Here is a 27,574-nt window from a genome sequence, read left to right on the forward strand (position 1 = left end):
ATTTTATTGCAGATTTTCTGAAGTTGATATGAATTTTGAATAAAAAGGACATAAAGACAATACTTTGTGATTTACACAAAGTTAGCTCCAGAGCAACAATGAATGGACACTGGACCTAGCCGAACACATCTTGGTACCTAATGACATATGTATATATCCACCATTCACCAGCTAGCTCCCAGTAGTGCATTGTTTCTTTTGAGACTACATTGCTGTGGTTTTCTACAAAGGATATCATGAAAACAGTTAATTTGATAATACATGTAAATTCTAAAGTCTACAGCTGTGGGAACTTACCAAGGCTGGATACAACATATCACCAACAAGTATTCTAACCTTAGCTGGAGCAGAATTACACACCTGATATGAGATCTCGGGAACAGACTGTCAGCCCACACAAATGAAAGTATAACAGCTGTTCTGTTTATTGCCCGCCCACAATGCGGTTATATAGTTTACGCCACATACATTGTCAATTGACACAGAGGGGCTTCATACACGCCCCCTTATTACAATATATATATTATATATATTACAAATAACAAAACTTGAGACAAATAATTGTTTATGTAAAAGTCCAGAAAACTGTAGACATTCAGCCTTAATATACAATAACAGGAAATATAGTGAGACCATGTTGATACTAACAAGCAAGAACAAATGTTAGTATACTAAGGTTGAGAATAACAAAAGTTCAGTGTTAGCTAAGAAATGCTGACAAGATACAAAATGCAAAAGTGACAAGATGAAGGCGGATTGGTTGTACATTTACACAGAGCATAGACCATACTTGCTGAGAGGTATGCCAAGAAAGGTGTGGCCAAGATGGGCACCTTAGTAAATGAGAAAGCTAGTGCATTAAAGGACATCATGTTTTCTCAGCTTGTATGTGTGCCCCCTCTTTCTGTGGGGAAAGTGTGGCTTGTGAGTAGTTTACTAATAAATGTAGTGAATTACTAATAAATGTGGGAATGATGTCGGCCGTAAGACCGCTGCTCATTAACTCGTCTGCCGCCTCTGAGGTGGTGGACTGCAATCATCCTGAACAGATATGATTAGGAGGCTAGCGGCCGATTAGTCGCGAATGTGCAGGGGGTGGCATTGCACAAGCATTTCACCAGAAAATGTTGCGCAATGATAAATGCAGACAGCATATGCTGTCGGCATTTATCGACGTTGGGCAGAAATGTCCGTCTGACATTTGATAAATCTACCCCTTAGAATCCCTCAGTTAAAGGGACATTAAACCCACATTTTTTCTTTCATGATTCAGATAGAGAATACCATTTTAAACAACTTTCTAATTTACTTCTATTATCTAATTTGCTTCGTTCTCTTGATATTCTCTCCTGAAAAGCATATCTAGATAGGCTCTGTAGCTTCTGATTGGTGGCTGCACATAGATACCTCATGTGATGGGCTCACCAATGTGCATTGCTATTTCTTTAACAAAGGATATCTAAAGATTGCAGCAAATTAGATAATAGAAGTAAGTTGGAATGTTGTTTAAAATTGTATTCTCTATCTGAATCATGAAAGAAAAATTTGGGGTTTAATGGCCCTTTAATTGTGGGCTTGGATGGAGCTGCACCATTATAAAGGAGCTAAATATGGATTTGTTAAAGCATGAGAGGTTTGCGAAGAACATACCAAAGACAAGTAATGTCATGTTAGATTAGAGCTCAAGATAAAGGGAAGTGTTTCTAGTTTTAGGAATTACAGGTAGCCCTCAGTTTACGCCGGGGTTAGGTTCGAGAAGGAATGGTTGTAAATTGAAACCGTTGTAAATTGAAACCCAGTTTATAATGTAAGTCGATGGGAAGTGAGGGAGATAGGTTCCAGGCCCTTCTCAAAATTGTCATAAGTAACACCTAATACATTATTTTTAAAGCTTTGAAATGAAGACTTTAAATGCTAAACAGCATTATAAACCTAATAAAATAATCACACAACACAGAATATATAATTAAACTGAGTTAAATGAACAAAAACATTTGCTAAACAGCATTATAAACCTAATAAAATAATCACACAACACAGACTTCACTTGCATTTTTCTGCAAACAGTTCTTTCTATGCATTCCAATCTGGACTAATTTATAGACGGAAAGATCTTGTTCCTTTGAAATCTGCTCTATAGCTCAGGTCTGGTTAAACTGATTAATTTCAGCTTGCTTGGCTTTGCTGCAACACAAGCAGACAGCTCCATCGACTGGCTATTTTAATAAATGCACTGCTTCTCAATGCTTTTCAATAGCAGTCACATGACTGGAAAAAAAGGTTGTTATTCTGAAACGGTGTAAATTGAATCGTTGTAAAACGAGGGCCACCTGTATTGTATAACCCCTTATATAGGGATTGTTGATGGTGTTGGACTTAAAGGGACACTGTAGTCAGAATTTTAATGCTTATCTCACACTTGTATACATGTTAAATAAGCTTTTTGAAATGTGGATGCTGTATGAAATATGTGCCGTTTTCACAATATATAATTTTAAAATAATTACTTTTTCCAAACCCACTATTTTGTCTGCTGTTACGGATTCCCAATCCAGGCTGACAACTGCAGTTGTAAGATGGCGAATCCGAGGCGCAATGCGCATGTGCGAGTTAGCGCAACGTCATCGGATACGTCACCATCTTATGTGTAAGAAGACACGGACAATCGATACTGCACCAGAAGACTGAGTTGCGAAGTAGACATAAGTACTTCAAGAATCGCCCTAGAATAAACGAGCAAAAAATATATACTTTGCTACATTAGAAAATACAATAATTTTGTGGCCATATAACTTTAATAATCATTAATTATCTTTGTCAAAATAGAATCTCCCTAGGATGGACGAGCAAAATAACAAATTATTTAAAACAAATGTATTCTTTATAATGCATAAACAATAAAGCGAATAAAATAGCATACTGATCTATATAAGTAATTCCTAATAATGAAAAAGCACAATACTTTGATTGAATAAATATATAAAACACATAGGCCTAGATTTGGAGTTTGGCGGTAGCCGTGAAAAGGTTAGATAAAATTGTGTGTAACCCTGCGCAGGATTTTCTAAAATACCAATATGCCAGTAGGTAATGGAGAACCCCTGTCTCCACAAGTGAAATAGAAAAAATAAAAATAACTACCTTAAAAAAGATAAGAAATTTTAAAACCTCTGGCGCTACAAAAAAAGTTTTTTGTTGCTAAAATTGGAAAATAGAAAAAATGGATGAATGTGATATGACCTACTTGGTTGAAAAACAAAAATTAAAATATCCTTTGGTCTTAGTGACAACTTAAACAACGTATGCTTTATGTGCAAAAAATGTGTTTTTATTACATAAAATAAATGGACAAAATAAGAATGAAAATAAAAAATATAAAAAATATGTATATGCAAATAAAAAAAATATATAGCTGATCAGCTAGTACGATTAAAAATAAATAAGTGCAGTACCAAAAAATAATAAAAATAAAATAAACACAACAGAAATATACAATAGGACTTGATCCAAAGAGAGTTCATAAGCCTTCAAGGGTTAATATGGATTAGATCCAGATCGGAACGAAATCAGAGACTCCTTCAACAGCTGAGAATGTCGAGTGCCTATTGTAGCTGGAAGGGAGACCGTGTTTTGGTCTCTGCAGCAGCGGTCAGACAACAGTGGAAGCGGATGTTTCTTTAATATAAAAGCCGATGTCGAATAACTGCTCCACTCAGGGATTCTCACAGTATCGAAGCCGGTCTGTAATGACTACGTCACGTAACGTCAGAGTGGGCGGAGCAACGCGTTTCAGCCCGTTCAGGGCCTTTGTCAAGCTCCAGAAGAGAGTGTAGTAGGTCCTTTTATACCTATAGCTTTTATGTTGATTGGTTGAATGCCATAAGTAGGGGTGTCTTGCAATTTAAAGACAAAGTTAGTAATGGCAGTGTGCGATCAAACAGTAACAAAATAACAAAATAATGGTACATAGTACATAAATGCAAATTTGTTGCTATACAGCATATTACCTTATCTGTCTCAATTAGTATTTATATACACTAGTAGCGATCAATTTGAAAAGGACAGCTGCAAAAAGTAAAAAATTAAAACAAAAATATGTAGTGTTGTATGATCATGATTCTGAAGCGATACATAATTTGTTATCACCAAGACCAAAGAGCTATACTAAAAAGAACAAATAAATAAATAAATAAATCACAGTGCATCAAATTACTCGTTAAAAAACTATTTATAAAAATAACCTATATATATATAAAAAATCTTTATAAAAACATCTTTAAAAACACTAAATAGACCTATACGTATAAAAGTAATTATATTAAAAATAGGGGGAATTATACCAATCGCAATATTATATAATATATGTTTGCATATATCACGACATATACACATATATAATGTTACTTAAAGGGATATACTAAGCACAATAACCAAACAGTAGTTGTGCATATCTTTCCTTTGTCCACATATACATGTGCTCAAATATTTACGAACAATTGCTTGATTTTCAAAAAATTGTTTGATATTAAAACGAAAAGAGTATATAAACGTGGAATAAAAATAAATTTAAAATTAAAAATCAAAATTAAAATTACTGGACATAATTAATTCTAATCTCTGAGAAAGCAGCCTATATCAAAGTCAATATTTAAACCATTGGGTTGTAATGTCTTTAGTTCAAAGATCCATTTTGTTTCTTTTTTGATTAAATCAGATTGAATGTTGCTACCCCTCCAATGTGGTTTAACCTTCTCTATTCCTATATATGAGAAATGGGCTAAATTCCCATTGTTACATGCAGCAAAATGCTTTGGTACAGGGAGGTCTTTGTTCCTGTCTAAATCATATTTTTCTATAGACCATATGTGCTCCCGTATACGGTCACGTAATGGTCTTTCCGATTCACCTATATATTGTTTGCCACATCGGCATTGTATTAGGTAAACCACATATCTGTCAGAGCATCTTATAGTATCTTTGATCTTAAAAGACTTTCCTGTTATATTAGATGTAAACTCCTTCTGTTTCTTAGAATGTTTATAGTATCTCCTAACGCTGGTTTTAGGCTACCGCCGGTATTTGGAGTCACTCAAAATAGGGTCTAACGCTCACTTTTCAGCCGCGACTTTTCCATACCGCAGATCCCCTTACGTAAATTGCGTATCCTTTCTTTTCAATGGGATTTTTATAACTCCGGTATTTAGAGTCGTTTCTGAAGTGAGCGTTAGACATCTAACGACAAAACTCCAGCCGCAGGAAAAAAGTCAGTAGTTAAGAGCTTTCTGGGCTAACGCCGGTTTATAAAGCTCTTAACTACTGTACTCTAAAGTACACTAACACCCATAAACTACCTATGTACCCCTAAACCGAGGTCCCCCCACATCGCCGACACTCGAAAAAAAATGTTTAACCCCTAATCTGCCGACCGCCACCTACGTTATGCTTATGTACCCCTAATCTGCTGCCCCTAACACCGCCGACCCCTATATTATATTTATTAACCCCTAATCTGCCCCCCTCAACGTCGCCTCCACCTGCCTACACTTATTAACCCCTAATCTGCCGACCGGACCTGAGCGCTACTATAATAAAGTTATTAACCCCTAATCCGCCTCACTAACCCTATCATAAATAGTATTAACCCCTAATCTGCCCTCCCTAACATCGCCGACACCTAACTTCAATTATTAACCCCTAATCTGCCGACCGAATCTCGCCGCTATTCTAATAAATGTATTAACCCCTAAAGCTAATTCTAACCCTAATACTAACACCCCCCTAAGTTAAATATAATTTAAATCTAACGAAATTAATTAACTCTTATTAAATAAATTATTCCTATTTAAAGCTAAATACTTACCTGTAAAATAAATCCTAATATAGCTACAATATAAATTATAATTATATTATAGCTATTTTAGAATTTATATTTATTTTACAGGTAACTTTGTATTTATTTTAACCAGGTACAATAGTTATTAAATAGTTAAGAACTATTTAATAGCTAAAATAGTTAAAATAATTACAAATTTACCTGTAAAAGAAATCCTAACCTAAGTTACAAATAAACCTAACACTAGACTATCAATAAATTAATTAAATAAACTACCTACAATTAACTTAACACTACACTATCAATAAATTAATTAAATACAATTGCTACAAATAAATACAATTAAATAAACTAGCTAAAGTACAAAAAATAAAAAAGAACTAAGTTACAAAAAATAAAAAATATTTACAAACATAAGAAAAATATTACAACAATTTTAAACTAATTACACCTACTCTAAGCCCCCTAATAAAATAACAAAGCCCCCCAAAATAAAAAAATGCCCTACCCTATTCTAAATTACTAAAGTTCAAAGCTCTTTTACCTTACCAGCCCTGAACAGGGCCCTTTGCGGGGCATGCCCCAAGAAATACAGCTCTTTTGCCTGTAAAAAAAAACATACAATACCCCCCCAACATTACAACCCACCACCCACATACCCCTAATCTAACCCAAACCCCCCTTAAATAAACCTAACACTAAGCCCCTGAAGATCTTCCTACCTTATCTTCACCATACCAGGTTCACCGATCCGTCCTGAAGAGCTCCTCCAATGTCGTTCAGTCGTCGGCCATGATGGATGTTCCGCGGTGGAGGTCTTCAGGATGCTGCCGCTTCGCTCCGGATGGATGCCGCTTGGATGAAGACTTCAATCGGATGGAAGACCTCTTCTGCCCCGCTTGGATGAAGACTTCAGCCGGATCATGGACCTCTTCAGCCCCCCGCTTGGGCTTGGATCAGGACATTGGAGGAGCTCTTCAGGACGGATCGGTGAACCTGGTATGGTGAAGATAAGGTAGGAAGATCTTCAGGGGTTTAGTGTTAGGTTTATTTAAGGGGGGTTTGGGTTAGATTAGGGGTATGTGGGTGGTGGGTTGTAATGTTGGGGGGGGTATTGTATGTTTTTTTTTACAGGCAAAAGAGCTGTATTTCTTTGGGCATGCCCCGCAAAGGGCCCTGTTCAGGGCTGGTAAGGTAAAAGAGCTTTGAACTTTAGTAATTTAGAATAGGGTAGGGCATTTTTTTATTTTGGGGGGCTTTGTTATTTTATTAGGGGGCTTAGAGTAGGTGTAATTAGTTTAAATTTTTTGTAATATTTTTCTTACGTTTGTAAATATTTTTTTATTTTTTGTAACTTAGTTCTTTTTTATTTTTTGTACTTTAGCTAGTTTATTTAATTGTATTTATTTGTAGCAATTGTATTTAATTAATTTATTGATAGTGTAGTGTTAGGTTAATTGTAGGTAATTGTAGGTAGTTTATTTAATTAATTTATTGATAGTCTAGTGTTAGGTTACCTGTAAAATAAATATTAATCCTAAAATAGCTATAATATAATTATAATTTATATTGTAGCTATATTAGGATTTATTTTACAGGTAAGTATTTAGCTTTAAATAGGAATAATTTATTTAATGAGAGTTAATTAATTTAGTTAGATTTAAATTATATTTAACTTAGGGGGGTGTTAGTATTAGGGTTAGACTTAGCTTTAGGGGTTAATACATTTATTAGAATAGCGGCGAGATTCGGTCGGCAGATTAGGGGTTAATAATTGAAGTTAGGTGTCGGCGATGTTAGGGAGGGCAGATTAGGGGTTAATACTATTTATGATAGGGTTAGTGATGCGGATTAGGGGTTAATAACTTTATTATAGTAGCGCTCAGGTCCGGTCGGCAGATTAGGGGTTAATAAGTGTAGGCAGGTGGAGGCGACGTTGTGGGGGGCAGATTAGGGGTTAATAAATATAATATAGGGGTCAGCGATAGCGGGGGCGGCAGATTAGGGGTTAATAAGTGTAAGGTTAGGGGTGTTTAGACTCGGGGTACATGTTAGAGTGTTAAGTGCAGACGTAGGAAGGGTTACCGCATAGCAAACAATGGGGCTGCGTTAGGAGCTGAACGCGGCTTTTTTGCAGGTGTTTGTTTTTTTTCAGCTCAAACAGCCCCATTGTTTCCTATGGGGGAATCGTGCACGAGCACGTTTTTGAGGCTGGCCGCGTCCGTAAGCAACTCTGGTATCGAGAGTTGAAGCTGCGTTAAAAATGCTCTACGCTCCTTTTTTGGAGCCTAACGCAGCCTTTATGTGGACTCTCAATACCAGAGTTATTTTTATGGTGCGGCCAGAAAAAAGCCAGCGTTAGTTTTTCGGGTCGTTACCGACAAAACTCCAAATCTAGCGGATAATCTATAATTGTTTTTGATAATGTTAACAAAAATGCATCTATTAAATTTAAATCCAATGTACAATTACATGGCAGAATCACTGAATATATATATTGTATAACTGTTTGCAAGACGATATTGCATTTAGAGATGCAAAAGAGGAGCACTAGCATTGAAGTATATTGTAGAGTGGAATGGCTTGAATACCGATGTAATCGATTTGAATTTTAAATGTGCATGCTTTGTTTTATTTGCTGTTAGCTATCATGTCGGCTTAAGTGCCTTAATATGCGCATGCGAGAGGAATGAAATGTTTTTGCGCATGCGTTGAATACAAATAATATATTTTAATGATATGCAAAAACAACACATCCGATTGGCTAGTTTCTTAGCCCTTAGACGGCCCACATTTGAGGGCTGGATGACGTGACATTATGGGGATAAAATTAAATATGATTTTAATGCAAAAGGGAGCTTTGTTTCAAAGAATAGCAAGCTACATTACATTGCTATTATATTTTAAAGGTAAATTGTTTGTTCCATTTTACACTGAAAACATAAAGTTAGTAATCCTTTAAAGGGATAGTCTACACCAGAATTGTTATTGTTTTAAAAGATAGATAATCCCTTTTTACCCTTTCCCCAGTTTTGCATGACCAATACAGTTATATTTATATATTTTTTACCTCTGTGATTATCTTGTATCTAAGCCTCTGCAATCTGCCCCCTTTATTTCAGTTCTTTTGACAGACTTGCAGTTTAGCCAATCAGTGATGGCTCACAGGTAACTTCACGTGCATGAGCACAGTGTTATCTATATGAAAAACATGAACTAACACCCTCTAGTGGTGAAAAACCTGTTAAAATGCATTCTTAAGAGGCGGCCTTCAAGGTCTAAGAATTAGCATATGAACCTCCTAGGTTAAGCTTTCAACTAAGAATACCAAGAGAACAAAGAAAAATTGGTGATAAAAGTAAATTGGAAAATTGTTTAAAATTACATGCCCTATCTGATTCATGAAAGTTTTTTTTGGACTAGACTGTCCCTTTAAGCATTGGTCATGACTTATGTCATTGGGCTGTGACTTAGAGACATCAAACAACTTGAACAACAGGACTTTTCTGTTGCTTTTTCAGTAGATTAACATATCAGCTGAGTGTGAAAGGTTCCGGAACATATTAAGAAGTTGTCTGCACTTATTCAATGGCCTAATTCCTCTGACAACTTTACTTATTTGGAGGAGCCAGACCAGACTTTTGTTAGCAAAACATGCACTGTTTTGCAGCATGTTATAACCACGGTTGTGGGCAATTATGGGAAGCTGCATGTGTGAAGACTGCAGTGTGCAATTCTAGTTTGCAGAATTGGATACCAGAGTTAAAGAGACATTTTACCCAAACATGTTCTACTCTTTAAATTGTTCCAAATGATCCATTTTACCTGCGGTAGTGTATTAACTTGTATACAAGTAGCTTGTTTACCCTTATTTTGGCATTTGAAATAGCTGATGTAGCCTGTGGTTTCCCCACCTATACTGAAAGTTTCTATACCGGAGTATAGGCTATTGATAAGCCTAAGTAAACACAGCCAGCAGAAGAATTTACAGTAGTTAAGTAATAAAAGTGTTCTCTATAAGTATTAAGCTTTTTATACACAAACCCCGTGTTTCTGGCGAGCCTGCTGCCAGACCACTGCTCCATAACCTGTCCGCCTGCTCTGAGGCGGCGAACAGACATTGCCGGAAATCCAATACGATCGGGTTGATTTACACCCCAGATCAGATACGATTAGGATGCTAGCGGCTGATTAGTCACGGATGTGCAGTTTCACAAATTAAAGGGACATGAAACCCAAAAATGTTCTTTCATGATTTAGGTCGAACATACAATTGTAAACAACTTTCCAATTTACTTTGATTATCAAATTTGCTTTATTCCCTTGGTATGCTTTGTTGAAGGAGCATCAATGCAATACTGGTTTCTAATTGAACACATGGGTGAGCCAATGACAATCGTTATATACATATACAGCCACCAATCAGCAGCTAGAACCTAGGTTCTTTGCTGCTCCTGAGCTTTCCTACATAAACCTTTCAGCAAAGGATCGCAAGAGAAGGAAGCAAATTAAATAATATAAGTAAATTGGAAAGTTGTTTAAAATGGTATGTTCTACCTAAATCATGAAAGAAAATTTTGGGGTTTCATGCCCCTTTAATTTGTGAAACTGTATATGCAATATGTTTTTACATGCTTAAAATAGAACAGTACAGAAGTACAAACGAGGGGAAAAGTAATCATCATCCAAAAATGATACTTTCTTGTAGGGGCAAATCATTTTAGCTCCGTCGCTTGAGGTGCATAAAGAGGCCGTCACTATATAGCAAAGGGTTTCAGATTTTGGAAATTTAAAAATGGGACATTTCAACAGCATGCAAAACCCAATGATTAATGATTAGACTCGGCTAGTCAATGTTATCCTAAAAAATGTACACTTTCTCATATAACATTCTCTAAAACACAAGAAAATATCATCACATTATTTTCCTACATCAAAAACAATGCCTTGTTTATTTCAATATATCCAGCTCAGTCTTTGTCTATTTTCATTAACATTTCAACCCTTATCTTAGGTTGTAGTATCTTTATCGCTAGATTACAAGTGGAGTGCTAAATTATCACGCGCCCACAAACGGGCACATTTTCCATTAGCATTCAAAAAAAATAAAAAAATAGCTGCACTAGGCAGTTTTGGGGCTTTAAAGTTGGTGAGAGTGGGGTGTTAGAAAACAAACAGCACTGAAAAGTAAAAGTACCTTTACATTGCGGTCTATGGGAACTGTGTCCCCCCATAGACCGCAAGGTAAATATACAGTATATATATATATGATTATTTATTTGAGAGCTTGTGAGTGAGTACTGGACTTTATGTGTGTTGTATTGTCTGATTTTGTAATTCTCCCTAAGGACTTGCACCCTGGCAGGCCCGGGGTTAACTGCCTGTGACTCTGTAAATAGTGGAGCTTTATATGAATGCGATAGCAACCAAAGCTGGTCCTGTTTATGAGTCATAGGATGTGTACCCGGTCCAGTCTGGATGTGCATTCCTTTCTCCTGATTTTGCTTATGCCCAGGGTGATTACATAAGTCTGTGAACCCTGACCTGTTCCCAGTTTGTTTGATTATTAGCTTGCATTTGTGTGCATGGCTGCAGTTGTGTGGCTGTATTAGGGACTCAGGTATGTGGAAGAGACCTTGACATGGTACCTGGGCTTGTCCCATTTGGCCAAATGTGGTAACTAACTCTTCCAGTTTTGCTTTTAATCCTAGATGAGAGCTTGTGAGTGAGTACTGGACTTTATGTGTGTTGTATTATATGATTATATACATATACAGTATATATGTATGTGTTAATATTTGTATATTTTGCTTTTTAGATACACTCTATCCTGATACTTTATTACATTCTAACATTTGGTTATAATAAGCAAAGGCGTAAACAGATTCAGTTACACTTACTATTACTCTGTAAATACTGTTTATGCAATACAAATTTAGCAATTAATTTCACATAGGAAATTATAATGAAGATATTTAACTCATATTACACTTAGCGTGCTGCACTTGCATACATTTGGACAATAGAAGAGCTGTATTAACCGGCATTTATAAACAGCAGGTGTTATATCATGTTCAAACACCAATGTTACATTAGGGGTATACAGGATAATCTAGACTAAGGGACAGCTGCTCCTTAACTCATACGCCTCCTCTGAGGCTGCGGTCTGCAACTTGCCCGATTGTGTACTATCGGGTTTATTGACACCCACTTGCCGCGAATCTGCAGGGCGCGGCATTGCACAAGCAGTTCACCATAACTGCTTGTGCAATGTTAAATGCAGACAGTGGGGGATATTTATCAAAGGTCCGCCAGACCTCGCTGAATGCGCAGAGCAATACGCTCTCCGTATTCAGCATTGCACCAGCAGCTCTTGTGAGCTGCTGGTGCAACGCCGCCCCTGCAGATTCGCGGCCAATCGGCCACCAGCAGGGGGGGTGTCAATCAACCCGATCGTACTCGATCGGGTTGAATTGCAATGTCTGTCCGCCTGCTTTAGACCGCTGCTTCATAACTGCTGTTTCTGGCGAGCCTGCCCTCAAGCTCCATCCGGATAAATGGGCCCCAGTGTATACTGTCGGCATTCAGCGATGTCTGGCAGACATGATCCGCTACAGCGGATCATTTTCGCCAGACATTGATAAATCGGCCCCCATAATACACGCAAAACAAGTGTTAGATCTTCATTTCTGTTACTACTCCTATGCAAGATACCTTATTGTGGATTATCACTCACAAGTAATACAGATCCCTGTGTTGCACTTTTTGTATACGAGCCCTGTCTGCAGATTTCCCATGTCCCACGTTTCTCTATACTGATTCATTCAACCATATACATGCCGTGGTTGCCTTCCTGTATACAGCTTTAGTATTTGATACAACTGCTCTTGATTTTAATATATCCTGTTATTCCAGTTCCTCCTGGTTGTGGTTTTAATCTTTCTCCCCATTTTTTTTATATTTTGTGATCCTAATAAAAGTTAAGTTTTATTTGTGTGACATATTCCCCTGATGTGAGAATATCATTTATATACTTGATAATTTAATCACCGTTTGTAACCGACTAGTGAATGCTACTATTGGATTCTTTTTAGTGTATTCTTTATCCACTATTAGTTCAACTTGTGAAGCCAATACACAGCACTTTCACCTGATATTATCATTCAAAATACTAAACAGATATTAAAAGGATATCTCTGTAATATACAATAAGTAGTGCCATTGGTTATTGTACTCCAAAATATTTAAAAATGCTCTGACCGCATCAGATCGAGGCTCCCATAGAAGCCAATGGAAGTGCACTCTCATGAGCCCAATGCTTCCTAGTAATGCGAACTCAAGCTTGCATTCGCATTGCGATTTACTTGTAAAACCAGCGCTGGTATTACAAAATGGAGCACTAATATCGCTTCACGCAATCTAGCCCTTATTCTTCCAAGTTTTACTGTTTGCTTCAAAAATGTTTTGCAAAAATCATAATCAAACAGTTTGTCTTCATCTATATTTTTTGTGCATCGTACATTTCTGCAGTCTATTGAATGTACTACTAAACTTGATCCCACTATGGAGGACTATTTAAAGGACCACTAAAGACAAATTGTTAACTACATAATTTTGAACCTTCATATCTGAGAGTAATTTTGCAATGAAAACTGCAGCTTTATTTTGTCAAATGAGTATATTGTTTTATGTTTATTTATTTCACTGATTTCCATGTGACCTAAAACAAAAGAATCATTGCTTACCAATCACAAAACTAATATTCAGATATAGCATTGATTCAACTTAGTCACTATTACAAAGAATGATTTTCCTATCATGATTGTTGATGCAAAACTGATAATCAACCTTTTACAAACATGTGACTGCTGAGAATCTTATGGTGAGGGTGAAGTAAACAAAAGCTCACATAAATTGCCTAAAAGTATTAACACAAACCGCCCTGAGCGAAAGTGAAACAAGCACAATTTTTAGATGTATTTTACAGCAAAAGGCAGCAAAATAAATAGCATATTACAATAATGTTTCACATGCAATAATGAAACATGTTATACATTGTTGAAATGTCAAGTTTAATGGTCCTTTAACTGTACCCATTGAAGTTGTTTGATTTTATCAAAAGGTAGCACCTATTTTGGATGAAGGTGTCATGCCTCTGTAGTTTCTACAAGTTCAAAACCAGTAATCAAACAAACATAGTCCAACTGTTTTATAAGGGACATGTCCCTTTCTACTCATAAATCTGTTTTAGTTTCTCTGCCAATTTGCTACCATATAAGCCAATATAAGTGGAGAAAACTTATGGACATTTCATGTGCAAGTTTTTGAAAATTCATGGATGTATCGCTGGCAGGTTTTTAAAGATTTATGTACGTTTCACGGGCAGGTTTTTTAAAATTCATGGAAATTTCACAGACCCTATTCCCACATTATATTACTATAAATTAAAAAAAATGCTAGCAAGCTGTGATAGTTTTACTGTGGGCACCTGTGCAGCCATTGCCCTGGAAACTGTAACAGCAGCCCATGACTCTCCTATTGCCATTCCTGGGATGTACTTTACCAAGTCTTTGAATGCCAAACATGTTAGCTGTCTGAAATTAAATGCTTTGACAGATTTTATGAAATAATTTCCAAGTTGTGAAAATTGAAACACAATCTGCAGGCCTGTAATACTGACTCAATGGGGCCCAATTAAGAAACTCAGAATGGAGCTTGATGCCCCTGTTTCCGCGGAAACAGCAGTTATGAAGAAGCGGTCTTAAGACCGCTGCTCCGTAACTTGTCCGCTGCCTCTGAGGCTTCGATCTTAAATCCGCCCGATCCTATACGATCGGGCTGATTGACACCGCTGCCAGCGGCTGATTGGCCGCAAATCTGCAGGGGGCGGCATTGCACAAGCAGTTCACTAGATCTGCTTGTGCAATAATAAATGCAGACAGTGTATGCTGTCGGCATTTAGCGATGTTCGGCGCACTTTGTTAAATTGGCCCCAATTTGTTGATGGTGTCTTTGAAAACATTTTTTTGTAATTATTGTTGGTGATGCTACTCTGTTCGTATTCTGCTCAAGCCAGCAAGTCCATCACTTTCTTTGTACACTAGATGTATATGAACCTCGCTCAACTTCAACCAGGTGAGCAACTCAACCAACTTCACCGCATTGTCTTGAATAACTTGACTTTTTTCTTGACAACAGGATGCCTCATGCAAAATGTGTTCTTGAGACTTTTTTAGAATTCTTAAGTAAATTAGTTTCCTTAAAGGGACAGTAAAGTAAAAAATTAAACTGTCATGATTCAGATAGAGCATGCAATTTTAAACAACTTTCCACTTTGCTTCTATTATCAATTTTGCTTAGTTTTCTTGGTATCCTTTGTTAAAGAGTCATCCTAGCAGAGCTCAGGTGCGTGCACATGTCTTTAGCCATCTGGCAGCAGTGTGTACAACAATATTTATAGCAATGTAGTACATAGTTGCAAACACTGCTGTCATTGAGTGTCTGTAGCATTATATGGCAGTTGTGTTTGCAACTAGGGGCTCGATTTATCAAGCCCCTACGGCTGCTAGTTCTCACAAGAACTTGCTCGCCGTAATTTATTAAGCAGCGGTCACCAGACCGCTGCTTCCCTAAGCTCTTCGCCACCTCTAAGGTGGCGAAATTCAATCTCTGTGGTCGAGTCCGATCGAAGAGATTGACAGCTCCTGCCCACGCGTGATTGGCTGTACGTGAGCAAGGGGCGGGATTGCACGCGAGCGCAAAATTGCGCTTGTGTGCAATGTTGATTACCTGTGGGTAATTTCGCCGCGCCACAGGTGAGCTGAGGCGTGCAGGGGCGCGTATACGTGCCCCTGTACGCCTCAGCTTTGATAATTCTAGCCCTAAGTATAACATTGCTATAAATATTGTTGCACACACTGCTGCCAGATGATTAATCTTTAACAAAGGATACCAAAGGAACTAAGCAAAATTGGTAATAGTGGTAAATTGGAACATTGTTCTATCCAATCCATATGTTTAATTTTGACTTTACTGTCCCTTTAAAGGAATGTGATGTATTCAAATTCCGTTTATCTGGGTTTCAGTACAAGGCATGTAATATATTTAAATGTATACAGTCATGGAAAAACATATTTTTCCCTTTTAATAATAAAAATTGTCAATTACTTTCCTTAAAAAAATATGTCCATTGATATTTTCTGCAAGTAAAATGCCACCACAAATTTACATTTTTAAAAAAAATTGGAATCAGGGTACAATATTATTGTGTAAGTTATGAAAATACTTCTTTATATTTTTACAGAAATAAATAAAAGGAGGTAATTTAGGAGCTATGACAAGACTTAAAAACACAAAATACATAAAAATGTGTCCTATACAGTGTTTTAAACAACCACTTCTAAATCAAGGATTTTTTTGTTTCTTTTTTAAACCTGATTTTTTTATTTTTTTATTATTATTAATAAATCTCTTTATTGAGGCATCAAGATATAGAACATCATATAAACACAATGTATGGACAAAAGTAAAAACAAATACAGAGTTACAATATTGATTTCAAACACACATAACAATTATTAATTGAATGTCCAATATAATAAAAACAAATGTTTTTGTATTTTAAGAAGTTTTGCAAAGAATGAAGGAAAAGAGAGAAACAGAGAGTTGGAGAAAAGAAGAGAAAGATTGTCATCAGTCACATAAATCCCAAGATACGTTATCTATACTATAATCGCGTTTGTAACGCGTCCGTCAGTGTCGCCAGTTGCGCACGCATCCTCAAAAGAAATGTTGGCTGCGCTAGGCAGCCAAAAGAATGTTGGCTGTGCGCGCAGCCGAAAGAATCCACCTGGATGCAGAGAAGCTGCATCCCGGTGAATTCCAAAAATGGCATGGTGGTGAAAGACCCCTCTGCCATTTTTGGAATTCACCTCGATGCAGCATAGGCAAACGAAGCCTTAAAAAAGCAAAAACATGCAACCGCCCTCACGAAACAACGAAAAGACACGTAACCACCCGCAAAAAAAAACTAACTGCCTGCACGAAGTATAACAAAAAACCCTAACCTCCTGCTTAAAGTATTAGCAAACGCTGAAACTGCCAACATGGTTAAATAATAAAGTAATTAACCCCTAATCCACAAATAACATAATTAAAATATTAACCTCTAAACCTCCAACCCCCACCATCGCAATAAACTGAATCAACTTATTAACCCATAAAATGACAAACCATCACATCGCAATAAACCTGATTAACTAATTTACTCCTAAACCGCCAACCATCGCAATAAACCTAAATAACCTATTAACCCATAAACCGTCAAACCCCCACATCGCAATACACCTAATTAACCTATTACCTCCTAAACTGCCAAACCCCTACAACGCAAATAACTTTTAATTACTAAGCCCCCTAACCTAACACCCAATAAATGAACCCCAATTGCTACTAAATTACAATTAAAATAAATCCTAACATTAAATTACAAAAAAGTCTAACATTACAGAATTATTTTTTTTAAACCTAATCCCTATGGAAACAAGCCCCCCAAAATAAGAATACCCCCTAATCTAATATAAACTGCTAATAGCCCTTCAAAGGGCCTTTTGTAGGGCATTGCCCTAAGTTAAACAGCTCTTTTACGTTTAAAAAACACTAAGTCCCCCCTAACAGTAGAAACCCCCACCCACCAAACCCCCCAAAATAAAAAAAACCTAACACTAAAAAAAACCTAAACTATCCATTGCCCCTAAAGGGGCATTTGTATGGGCACTGCCCTTTAAAGGGCATTCAGCTCTTTTACAGCCCATTAAATCCCAAATCTTAAAAATAAAAAGCCTAAGACTAAGCCCCAAATAGGTACTCACCGTTCCTGAAGTCTGACGGAGAAGGTCTTCTTCCAGGCGGCTCTATCATCTTCTATCTTCATCCGGAGCAAAGGCGGTGCGGAGCGGAGGTGGCCTCCACGATGCACAGATCCTCAGCGGCGGCATGGAGCTCCTCTTCATAGGATCGTCCGCCGCACACTAAAGATTAAATGCAAGGTACCCCATATTTATTTGATTGATTTCAAAATTTCAGCCAATAGGATGAGAGCTACTGAAATCTTATTGTCTGATTTGAACAGCCAATAGGATTTCAGTAGCTCTAATCCTATTGACTGATTTCAAAATTTCAGCCAATAGGAATGCAAGGTACCCCAAATTGAATGTGGTACCTTGCATTCAATCTTCAGTGTACAACGGACATCGGATGAAGAGGAGCCTCCACACCGCCGAGGAACCCGCTGTTGAGGAACGCCGCCATTGAGGACCGTCGCTGAGGATCCACGCATCAGAGAAGACAGCTCTGCACCTCTGCTCCACGCCGCCTTCGTTCCGGATGAAGATAGAAGATGAAGGAGCTGCCTGGAAGTAGACCTTCTCCACCGGACTTCAGGAACGGTGAGTACCTATTTGGCGCTTAGTCTTAGGCTTTTTTTTATTTTTTAAGATTAGGTATATAATGTGCTGTAAAAGAGCTGATTGCCCTTTTACGTGCAGTAAAAGAGCTGAATGCCCTCTTAAGGGCAATGCCCATATAAATGCCCCTTAAGGGCAATGGGTAGTTTAGTTTTTTTTTATTTTGGGGGGTTTGGTGGGTGGGGGGTTTTACTGTTAGGAGGTAATTGGTAATTTGTTTAGGTAAACAAGCTGTTTAACTTAGGACAATACCTTACAAAGGCCCTTTTAAGAGCTATTGGTAGTTTAGTATTAAATTAGGGGGTGTTTTTAGAGTAATTCATAAAAACATTGTTTTCATATAGTGATATCCTTCCAACTGTTTTGTGCATGATGTCTACCCATTTGGCAAACCTGATTTCTTTTTATTTTAAAAATAAATATATACATATACATATATATACATATAAAGACAAAAGATAAATGAACCAGTAGAAAGAATCCACTGAATCACTCCTGGGCGCTCACAGTCAAATAAAAGCTATGCCACAAGGTATATACTCTATACCCAGCACCTCATAAAAGTATATATATTTTCAGTAAGAAGTATCCAGCTGCCAAAACCCAAAATAGCAGAGGAGACCTATCACTCCTCAATAAAGAACATAAAAAGAAAGGGGCAGGGTGGCGCAGAAAACTCAAACTAAAAAATATATAATGAATAAATAAATAAAATATAATACAGTTTATAGTAAAATATTATAGCAATACGAAGTTATAAAAAAATATATATATAAAATAAATAGTATAATATATAGTGTATAGTGTTACAAATGTCCATAAGCTATAAGAAATCCTAAACGATCAGAGGTAATCAGGAGCACATCAAAATACGGAGAGCAAAGTCTTCAGATGTTAGTCCCCTATTAGATGTGCACTTACTTGAATGAACCTCAATCACATGAGGTAAGAATGTAGCACTTTCATAAAAGAGTGAGGCACTCCCTGTAGAAAAGATTGAATGATCTACTGGATCTCCCAGAGTGCAGGCTTCTGTATCTTGGAATATGGATAGTAGAATCCTCCAAATGTCCTTGTGCTCTCTTTAGTAAGTAGTAACTTTGTGTGGGCTGGACTATTGTTTTCTCTTCTATATATATATTTATATATATCAATCAATCAGGGCTGGGCGATATGGGGGGGGAAATCCCATATATCAGCAGAGCAGGATGTGACCTCTGATCGTTTAGGATTTCTTATAGCTTATGGACATTTGTAACACTATACACTATATATTATACTATTTATTTTATATATATATTTTTTTATAACTTCGTATTGCTATAATATTTTACTATAAACTGTATTATATTTTATTTATTTATTCATTATATATTTTTTAGTTTGAGTTTTCTGCGCCACCCTGCCCCTTTCTTTTTATATATATACATATATATATATATATATATATATATATATATATATATATATATATATATATATATATACAATATAGCTAGCTTGTGCAGTTTTTGTTATTCAGCGCCTGATTTATTAGTGTTAAACTGCAACACACAACTATCTGAGCAAATCCATATATACAGTATATATATATATATATATATATATATATATATATATATATATATATATATATATATATATATATATATTTATTTATTTAGCAAACATATATGTATACTATGCTTTTTGCTCTTCAGATAGCAATAGAACTAGTTGCTAAACAATATAGTACATCTCTTTTTGGCAGCTAGAGGGTTGAATATAATTTCTTTCAAAACATGCATTTTTTTGTTTAATTCTTTTGTTTTCAAAGTCTTGTTCATTCTTCTAATTTACATAAATCATTAATCAATTAGAGAGTGTAATCAGCACAGATGCATTGTTAATGCTCTTGTTGTTCTGTAGTGTGCACACTAATATAAGTAAAAAAAAGATATAACTTCTGTTATATTGTAAATAAGGTTTGTGCTTGAGTGTGTACCCTGATTGCTTTGAGAATATTATTTTGTTTTAAGTTTGTTACTTTATAGGTAACTTCTAATGAATTACACCATTACATTATTAAATATATATTTGTTTCTGTGTGCTTAACCCCTGTAAAAGGATTAAATACACAGTTAAAGTTTTGCTCCCTGGTTGCATCTAAGCAGAACACTACCTTTTGAGCCAATCAGGAGTGGCCCATGTGTACAGGCACCAAATATGTGCAGCTTAAACACAATACAGGAGTTAGCCTTATATGCAAGTTTACTATTTTATATTAATCCTCTGTGCACATAGAACTAAACATTTAGTTATTAATAAAATGTTCTCACAAATAAGTGTTTTTTTTTGTTTTTCTTGAATGACCCATATATGACTAGATTACAAGTGAAGCATTATTTAGTGATCCTGGTTACTTTGCTAGACGGTGTCAATGTATTCTCCCATAGTCTTCAACGGAGTGTGAAAACTGCAAAAAAACACCCATTAATACCCATACTCGCCTGCTAACCCAACTGCATTTATTCAAGAGCGCTAAACCCTACATGAAAAATTAATATTTCACATTCCAGTGTTCTTCATATAGAAGAATATGTAAACATTTTATTTTCAGCTACTTGACTGCAAAGGGCACTAATGCTCTTTATATACATATGTATTTATGTGTTTATATGTGTATATATACACATATAAATACATATGTACACACCCACCCTTTTTATATATATATATATATATATATATATATATATATATATATATATATATATATATATATATATATATATATATATATATACAGGGAGTGCAGAATTATTAGGCAAGTAGGCAAGTTGTATTTTTGAGGGTTAATTTTATTATTGAACAACAACCATGTTCTCAATGAACCCAAAAAACTCATTAATATCAAAGCTGAATAGTTTTGGAAGTAGTTTTTAGTTTGTTTTTAGTTATAGCTATTTTAGGGGGATATCTGTGTGTGCAGGTGACTATTACTGTGCATAATTATTAGGCAACTTAACAAAAAACAAATATATACCCATTTCAATTATTTATTTTTACCAGTGAAACCAATATAACATCTCAACATTCACAAATATACATTTCTGACATTCAAAAACAAAGCAAAAACAAATCAGTGACCAATATAGCCACATTTCTTTGCAAGGACACTCAAAAGCCTGCCATCCATGGATTCTGTCAGTGTTTTGATCTGTTCACCATCAACATTGCGTGCAGCAGCAACCACAGCCTCCCAGACACTGTTCAGAGAGGTGTACTGTTTTTCCTCCTTGTAAATCTCACATTTGATGATGGACCACAGGTTCTCAATGGGGTTCAGATCAGGTGAACAAGGAGGCCATGTCATTAGATTTTCTTCTTTTATACCCTTTCTTGCCAGCCACGCTGTGGAGTACTTGGAAGCGTGTGATGGAGCATTGTCCTGCATGAAAATCATGTTTTTCTTGAAGGATGCAGACTTCTTCCTGTACCACTGCTTGAAGAAGGTGTCTTCCAGAAACTGGCAGTAGGACTGGGAGTTGAGCTTGACTCCATCCTCAACCCGAAAAGGCCCCACAAGCTCATCTTTGATGATACCAGCCCAAACCAGTACTCCACCTCCACCTTGCTGGCGTCTGAGTCGGACTGGAGCTCTCTGCCCTTTACCAATCCAGCCACGGGCCCATCCATCTGGCCCATCAAGACTCACTCTCATTTCATCAGTCCATAAAACCTTAGAAAAATCAGTCTTGAGATATTTCTTGGCCCAGTCTTGACGTTTCAGCTTGTGTGTCTTGTTCAGTGGTGGTCATCTTTCAGCCTTTCTTACCTTGGCCATGTCTCTGAGTATTGCACACCTTGTGCTTTTGGGCACTCCAGTGATGTTGCAGCTCTGAAATATGGCCAAACTGGTGGCAAGTGGCATCTTGGCAACTGCACGCTTGACTTTTCTCAGTTCATGGGCAGTTATTTTGCTCCTTGGTTTTTCCACACGCTTCTTGCGACTCTGTTGACTATTTTGAATGAAACGCTTGATTGTTCGATGATCACGCTTCAGAAGCTTTGCAATTTTAAGAGTGCTGCATCCCTCTGCAAGATATCTCACTATTTTTGACTTTTCTAAGCCTGTCAAGTCCTTCTTTTGACCCATTTTGCCAAAGGAAAGGAAGTTGCCTAATAATTATGCACACCTGATATAGGGTGTTGATGTCATTAGACCACACCCCTTCTCATTACAGAGATGCACATCACCTAATATGCTTAATTGGTAGTAGACTTTCGAGCCTATACAGCTTGGAGTAAGACAACATGCATAAAGAGGATGATGTGGTCAAAATACTCATTTGCCTAATACTTCTGCACACAGTGTATATATACACACACACACACATATATTTAGACATGTATATGTATGAATCTCTGTTAAAGCCATTTGCAGGCCTTTTTTTTTCTAACTCCATATCTTTGAGCCCTTATAAAATGTGAATGCAATATCTTTCTTAAAATAATTTTTATCAGACAGGTAATATGAGTGTAGCTACTGATAAATGTATTTTTGATGTGTTTTGTGCATTTTGTTTTGTCAAATGTAACAGTTAAATAGTGCTCTAACCCGATGCCCGTTAAATTAGATTGCGCTCAAGCGAATGCATTTAATTTCAACTCGTAATACGGGCGCTATTTTTCATGCACGCAAAACGCTGGGTAATTCCCCATATCGCTTGCACACTACAGTCAGCACGCCACTCGAAATATAGACAATAGATAGATCTAGATATATTTTGTGCAGCACTTGTATGCAATTATAATATTCTTTATAAAAACCATGATTCTAGTAAATCCATTTGGCAAAGTATGATAAGCCTGAAAACTACAAAGGTCATTTCAATGTAGACCTTTTCATATTAGCTATCAATCCTGCTTATATCTTTTTATACCTGAGTGTGTTTCTGAATTTTAAAGGCTATAAAAAATGATTATAGAACTCCTGTACATTTAAAAAAGCAAAAGTGAATGCCACAGAAAAGGGTACACATATCACAAGGGGTTAATTACTCACTAGATGCCAAACTATTTTAGTCAGCATAATTATGCAAGTATTAGCTTTTTCTTTTAACCCCCTAATGACTGACATACCCTGTACGACGTGCGGTCATTAAGGGGTTTACTAACTTAGCTTTGCAGCAAAACAGCATTAGTACTGCAAACTTCACTTCCGGAGGCAAGCAGATATAGCATGTTCTTGCCGACCTGTGCTATTTCCAAAGCCACAAGGTATATCTATGGGCATTAGGGCTTTAAATATAAAACCATCTTTTTTAGAGGAGAGACAAAACAGACCCCTTCTGATGATCCATCATTCACAGTCACATCAGTAAGTGAAAATAATCAAAGTGATGAGATCATAATGGGATCGGTTCAAATTCTTCTGATTTTAGTTAGTTTTTTGTTTTTTTTAGAAACTGATCACAATCTTACCCAGTATGACAAAACTGACATTTATAACTTACACAAGTCTGTTCTTCATGTTTCCGGAATGACTCCCAGAATAAACAAACGTTAATGGCTAGCTTTTCTGAAATATATTTATAGGTGTATTTATGTGATGCTTTTTGACAAAATGCAAAAGTTTGTTAAAAAAAAGTTTGTTAAAAACAACTTGTAAGAGACAAGACATTTAATAAACATATACAGGAGGAATTGAGCGCCCTTTTCCTGAGGGAACTAACAATCTAGAAGAGTAGGAGGGTGAGAAACAGGAGGTAAGGACTGCAAGAGTAATAATGATGTTAATACAGAGTTAGATGAGGGCAATTATTAGGTAAGTGGAATTAATTTGTTACTGAGTTGGGTGGTAGGCTTCCCTGAACACAAATGTCTTCAGGAAGTGTTTAAAATAAGGCATATTAGGGACAAGTCTGACAGCGAGAGGGAGAGCATTCCAGAGGGTAGGTGCTGCATGACAGAAGTCCTGCAGTCTAGCTTGGGAAGAGGTGATAATTGAGTGGCGAGGAGCAGGTCATTGCTGGATTTTAGTAGGGGGGAGTATACTTGTTGATTAGTGAAGGTAGGTAGTGGGCAGTGGCATTTGTAAAGGTTTTGTAGGTCATGGTGAAAATTTTGAATTTAATTCTGTGAATCAAAAACCAATGAAAAGACTTACAGAGTAGTGCAGCAGATGCACAGCAGTATGAAAAGTAGATTAGCCTGGCAGAGGCATTTAGGATGTATTGAAGTGGGAAGTGGTGGGAGAGAGGAAGGCCATTGAGTAGGTTATCGCAGTAGTCAAGTTGATAAATTAAAGTAGAGTGGATTATTTGCTTTGTGGTGTCAGCACCCAGAAATAGGCTAATTTTGAAAATATTGCGTAGGTGGTTGTGGCAGGATGAAGGAAGTAATTGGATTAGGGGATGAAGGAAAAATGTGAATCAAGTCTAACTCCAAGGAAGCGGAATTATGGGGATAGGGAGATAGTGATGCCGTTGATGGGGATAGAAAAGTCAGGAATTGGGGTAGAGCTAGAGGGGAGATTAAAAGGAGCTCAGTCTTGATAATATTTAGATGGTGAGAGGCCATCCAGGAAGAAATGCCAGATAAGCAGCCGCTAACGTGAGAAAGAACAGAGGGAGATAGAGCAGGGGTGCAGAGGTAGATCTGGGTGTCATCAGCATAGAGGTTATATTTGAAGCCATAGCTGTTGATAAGTTTACCCAGTGAAGAAGAATAAATGAAGAAGAGTAGAGGACCCAGGACAGGGCCTTGAATAACTCCTTCTCTTCAATGCCTCTGTCTGTTGGAGTCGCCAGCAAATTACACAGAAAAGGACCTGTGAAGAGTGGATCCAAAAGAGAGCATTGCCACAAACATCAAGAGAGCTGAGGGTCTGTAGGAGGTCAAGTAAGATACGTATAAAGTAGTGGCCATTACTTTTATCAGAAAGAAGATCTTTAGTAAGCTTGGTGAGGGCAGTCTAAATTGAGTGCTTGGGGCAGAAGCCAAGTTGCAGGGGGTCAAACAAGGAGTTGGAGAACAGGAAGTGCGTTATGTGGTCGTAAACTAGTTTTTCCAGGAGTTTTGATGTTAGTGGAAGAAGTGATATGGGGCAGTAGTTTGCAGGGGAATTAGGTTCAAGGGAGTTTTTTGGGGGAGTATGGGAGTGACCTTTGCATGTATGAAAGAACATGGGAATGAACTAGTAGAAGGGGATAGGTTAAAGATGTGAGGATGGAAGAAGATAGAGAGGGTATTATATGGGAATGAATAGGGCTGTAGAATTTGTTGGTGTTCTAGAAATAACTGATAATAATAATAGCAGGTAGTGAGGTGTGAGGAAGATAGCAAAGAACAAAATTCATTCTCAGTGACTGGAGAGAAGATGCATAGGGTGCGGCACCCAAGGCACTGATTATAACATAAAACTCTGGAGCATATCTGCCCTCGGCCGAATATTCTTGTATAATGAGGTTTTACTATCTGATAGTGAGTAGCGTATGTGGGCCTGCGAGTTAAGAATAATAAATATCAGCCAATTGTGACTGTCGGTCCTTTCTCTATTTGGAATATAGTCTCTGAGATATATGTCTGATGGACAAATGTGCTTCGGCATTCTGTCCGAGAATTGTCCAGGCATTGATAAATGGGCCCTTTAGCTCACTAATATATTATTTCCTTAGTAGTCTCAGTTTATATTAAAGTCCTTTATAAAATGCCAAAATAAATCTAAATCTCCCTTCCACATGAGAATATATAATTTATATAAGTGTGATTCAGTACCAAATTCGCACTCCATGGGGTATCTCATAAGAACTCCTGTTCAAAATAACCCATGAATAAGTTGGCATATTTTAGTGCCCATCACCATCCATTGTATTTGTAAATAGAACTGACCATTAAAACTGAAATAATTATTATTAAGAATAAAATTAATACACTCCAAAATAAACACCATTTGTTCATCAGTCATATTTTCATCCTTCTTAAGATAAAATTCCATAACTTTCTTCACAAAATCATGTACACAAGTACATTATAGGTGATCAATATATAGTTTGTCTGCTATTTTATATTTTCTAAGAGTTTCTGAAATTGGGTAGAATCTTTTAAATATGTTGGTAAGATTTTTTTTTGGAGAAAATTATCTATATATTCAGAAAGTTTAGAAGATAGGGAATCTATAACAGAGGTACAGTAACTGGTCTACCAGGTGGATTCTTAAGCAATTTATGTATGTTAGGAAGAAAATAAAAGATAGATGTTCTTGTAACTTTTATTATTAATTATTGATATTCGTTATCATTAATAAACCCAATTCCTTCTTGTGTTTTTCAGTGGGATTTGATAGTTGTCTTTTATAAGTTTTTTTCTCATTTAATATTTTGTTTCCCTCCCCTAAGTAGTCTTTGGTGTTCATCAGACTACTACACTACCCTTATCCACCTGTTTAATAACCAATAAGTTATTATTTTGCAAAACTCTTAAAGGTGTTGCATCTGTCTGCTTTGAAGGAGACAGTGACAGTTATATCAGTCGTGTGGCATACCCTTACAAAGAAAATAAGTCCATGGACCAAGAAGAAATTCCTGAAAGGGAACACATGCAACTCAAGTACTTCTGTCTTGATCTACAGCATACAAACAGCACAGCAACAAACTCAGAACAGAAGGAAGATAGAACACTAATGACTGAGGAAAATACTGCTAGCGCACAAAACTAGAGCTGCAGATGTGGTCAGAGGTACCATTCCAGATGTTGGACAGTAATAGCAGTGTGAGTTCTAAGAGGATCAGCTACAATGGGCACTAGGCAGCACGGCAACAATACATTTAAGGAAAAGGCAAGACAAATAAAGAAATGTGAACAGAGCACAACAGCCACACTCAGTGTGTATGTGAACCATGCAGGGTTTTCAAGTGGCCACTGGACACTACCTGTGTCTGATCAAGTACCACGGGTGATGAATGAGTACAGAGAGTTTTCACCAGGCTTTGAATCAGCATCTGAGCCCATTCTCGTCAAAACCAAGATGTTTGTCTTCTGTGTTGGAGAGCCAGGCATCCTACCAATTCTACTCCAGCTCCCTTCTCATAATTTATGATCATTGTGACCATCCAATATTGAGTCCTGTGGACCCAAAAGCCATGGAGCAGCCTCCAAAAGTGGATGTACACATGACTGACATGCCCACAGTACTTACAAAGGATTCCATGATGAACCCATAGTACATAATTGTCCTGATAAAGGCTATGTACTAGGCCTACGCAACCTGATCAGGATCTTGGAGCTTATTTGA

At 36.9% G+C, this 27,574-nt stretch overlaps 1 pseudogene; it reads left to right on the forward strand.

Annotated features, from left to right (window-relative positions):
- The first annotated feature begins 745 nt into the window (after positions 1 to 745).
- On the forward strand, positions 746 to 27,574 carry LOC128638814 (inositol hexakisphosphate kinase 1-like; annotated as a pseudogene).

This window comes from Bombina bombina, chromosome 8 (genome assembly GCF_027579735.1).
Source record: "Bombina bombina isolate aBomBom1 chromosome 8, aBomBom1.pri, whole genome shotgun sequence".
NCBI lineage: Eukaryota > Metazoa > Chordata > Amphibia > Anura > Bombinatoridae > Bombina > Bombina bombina.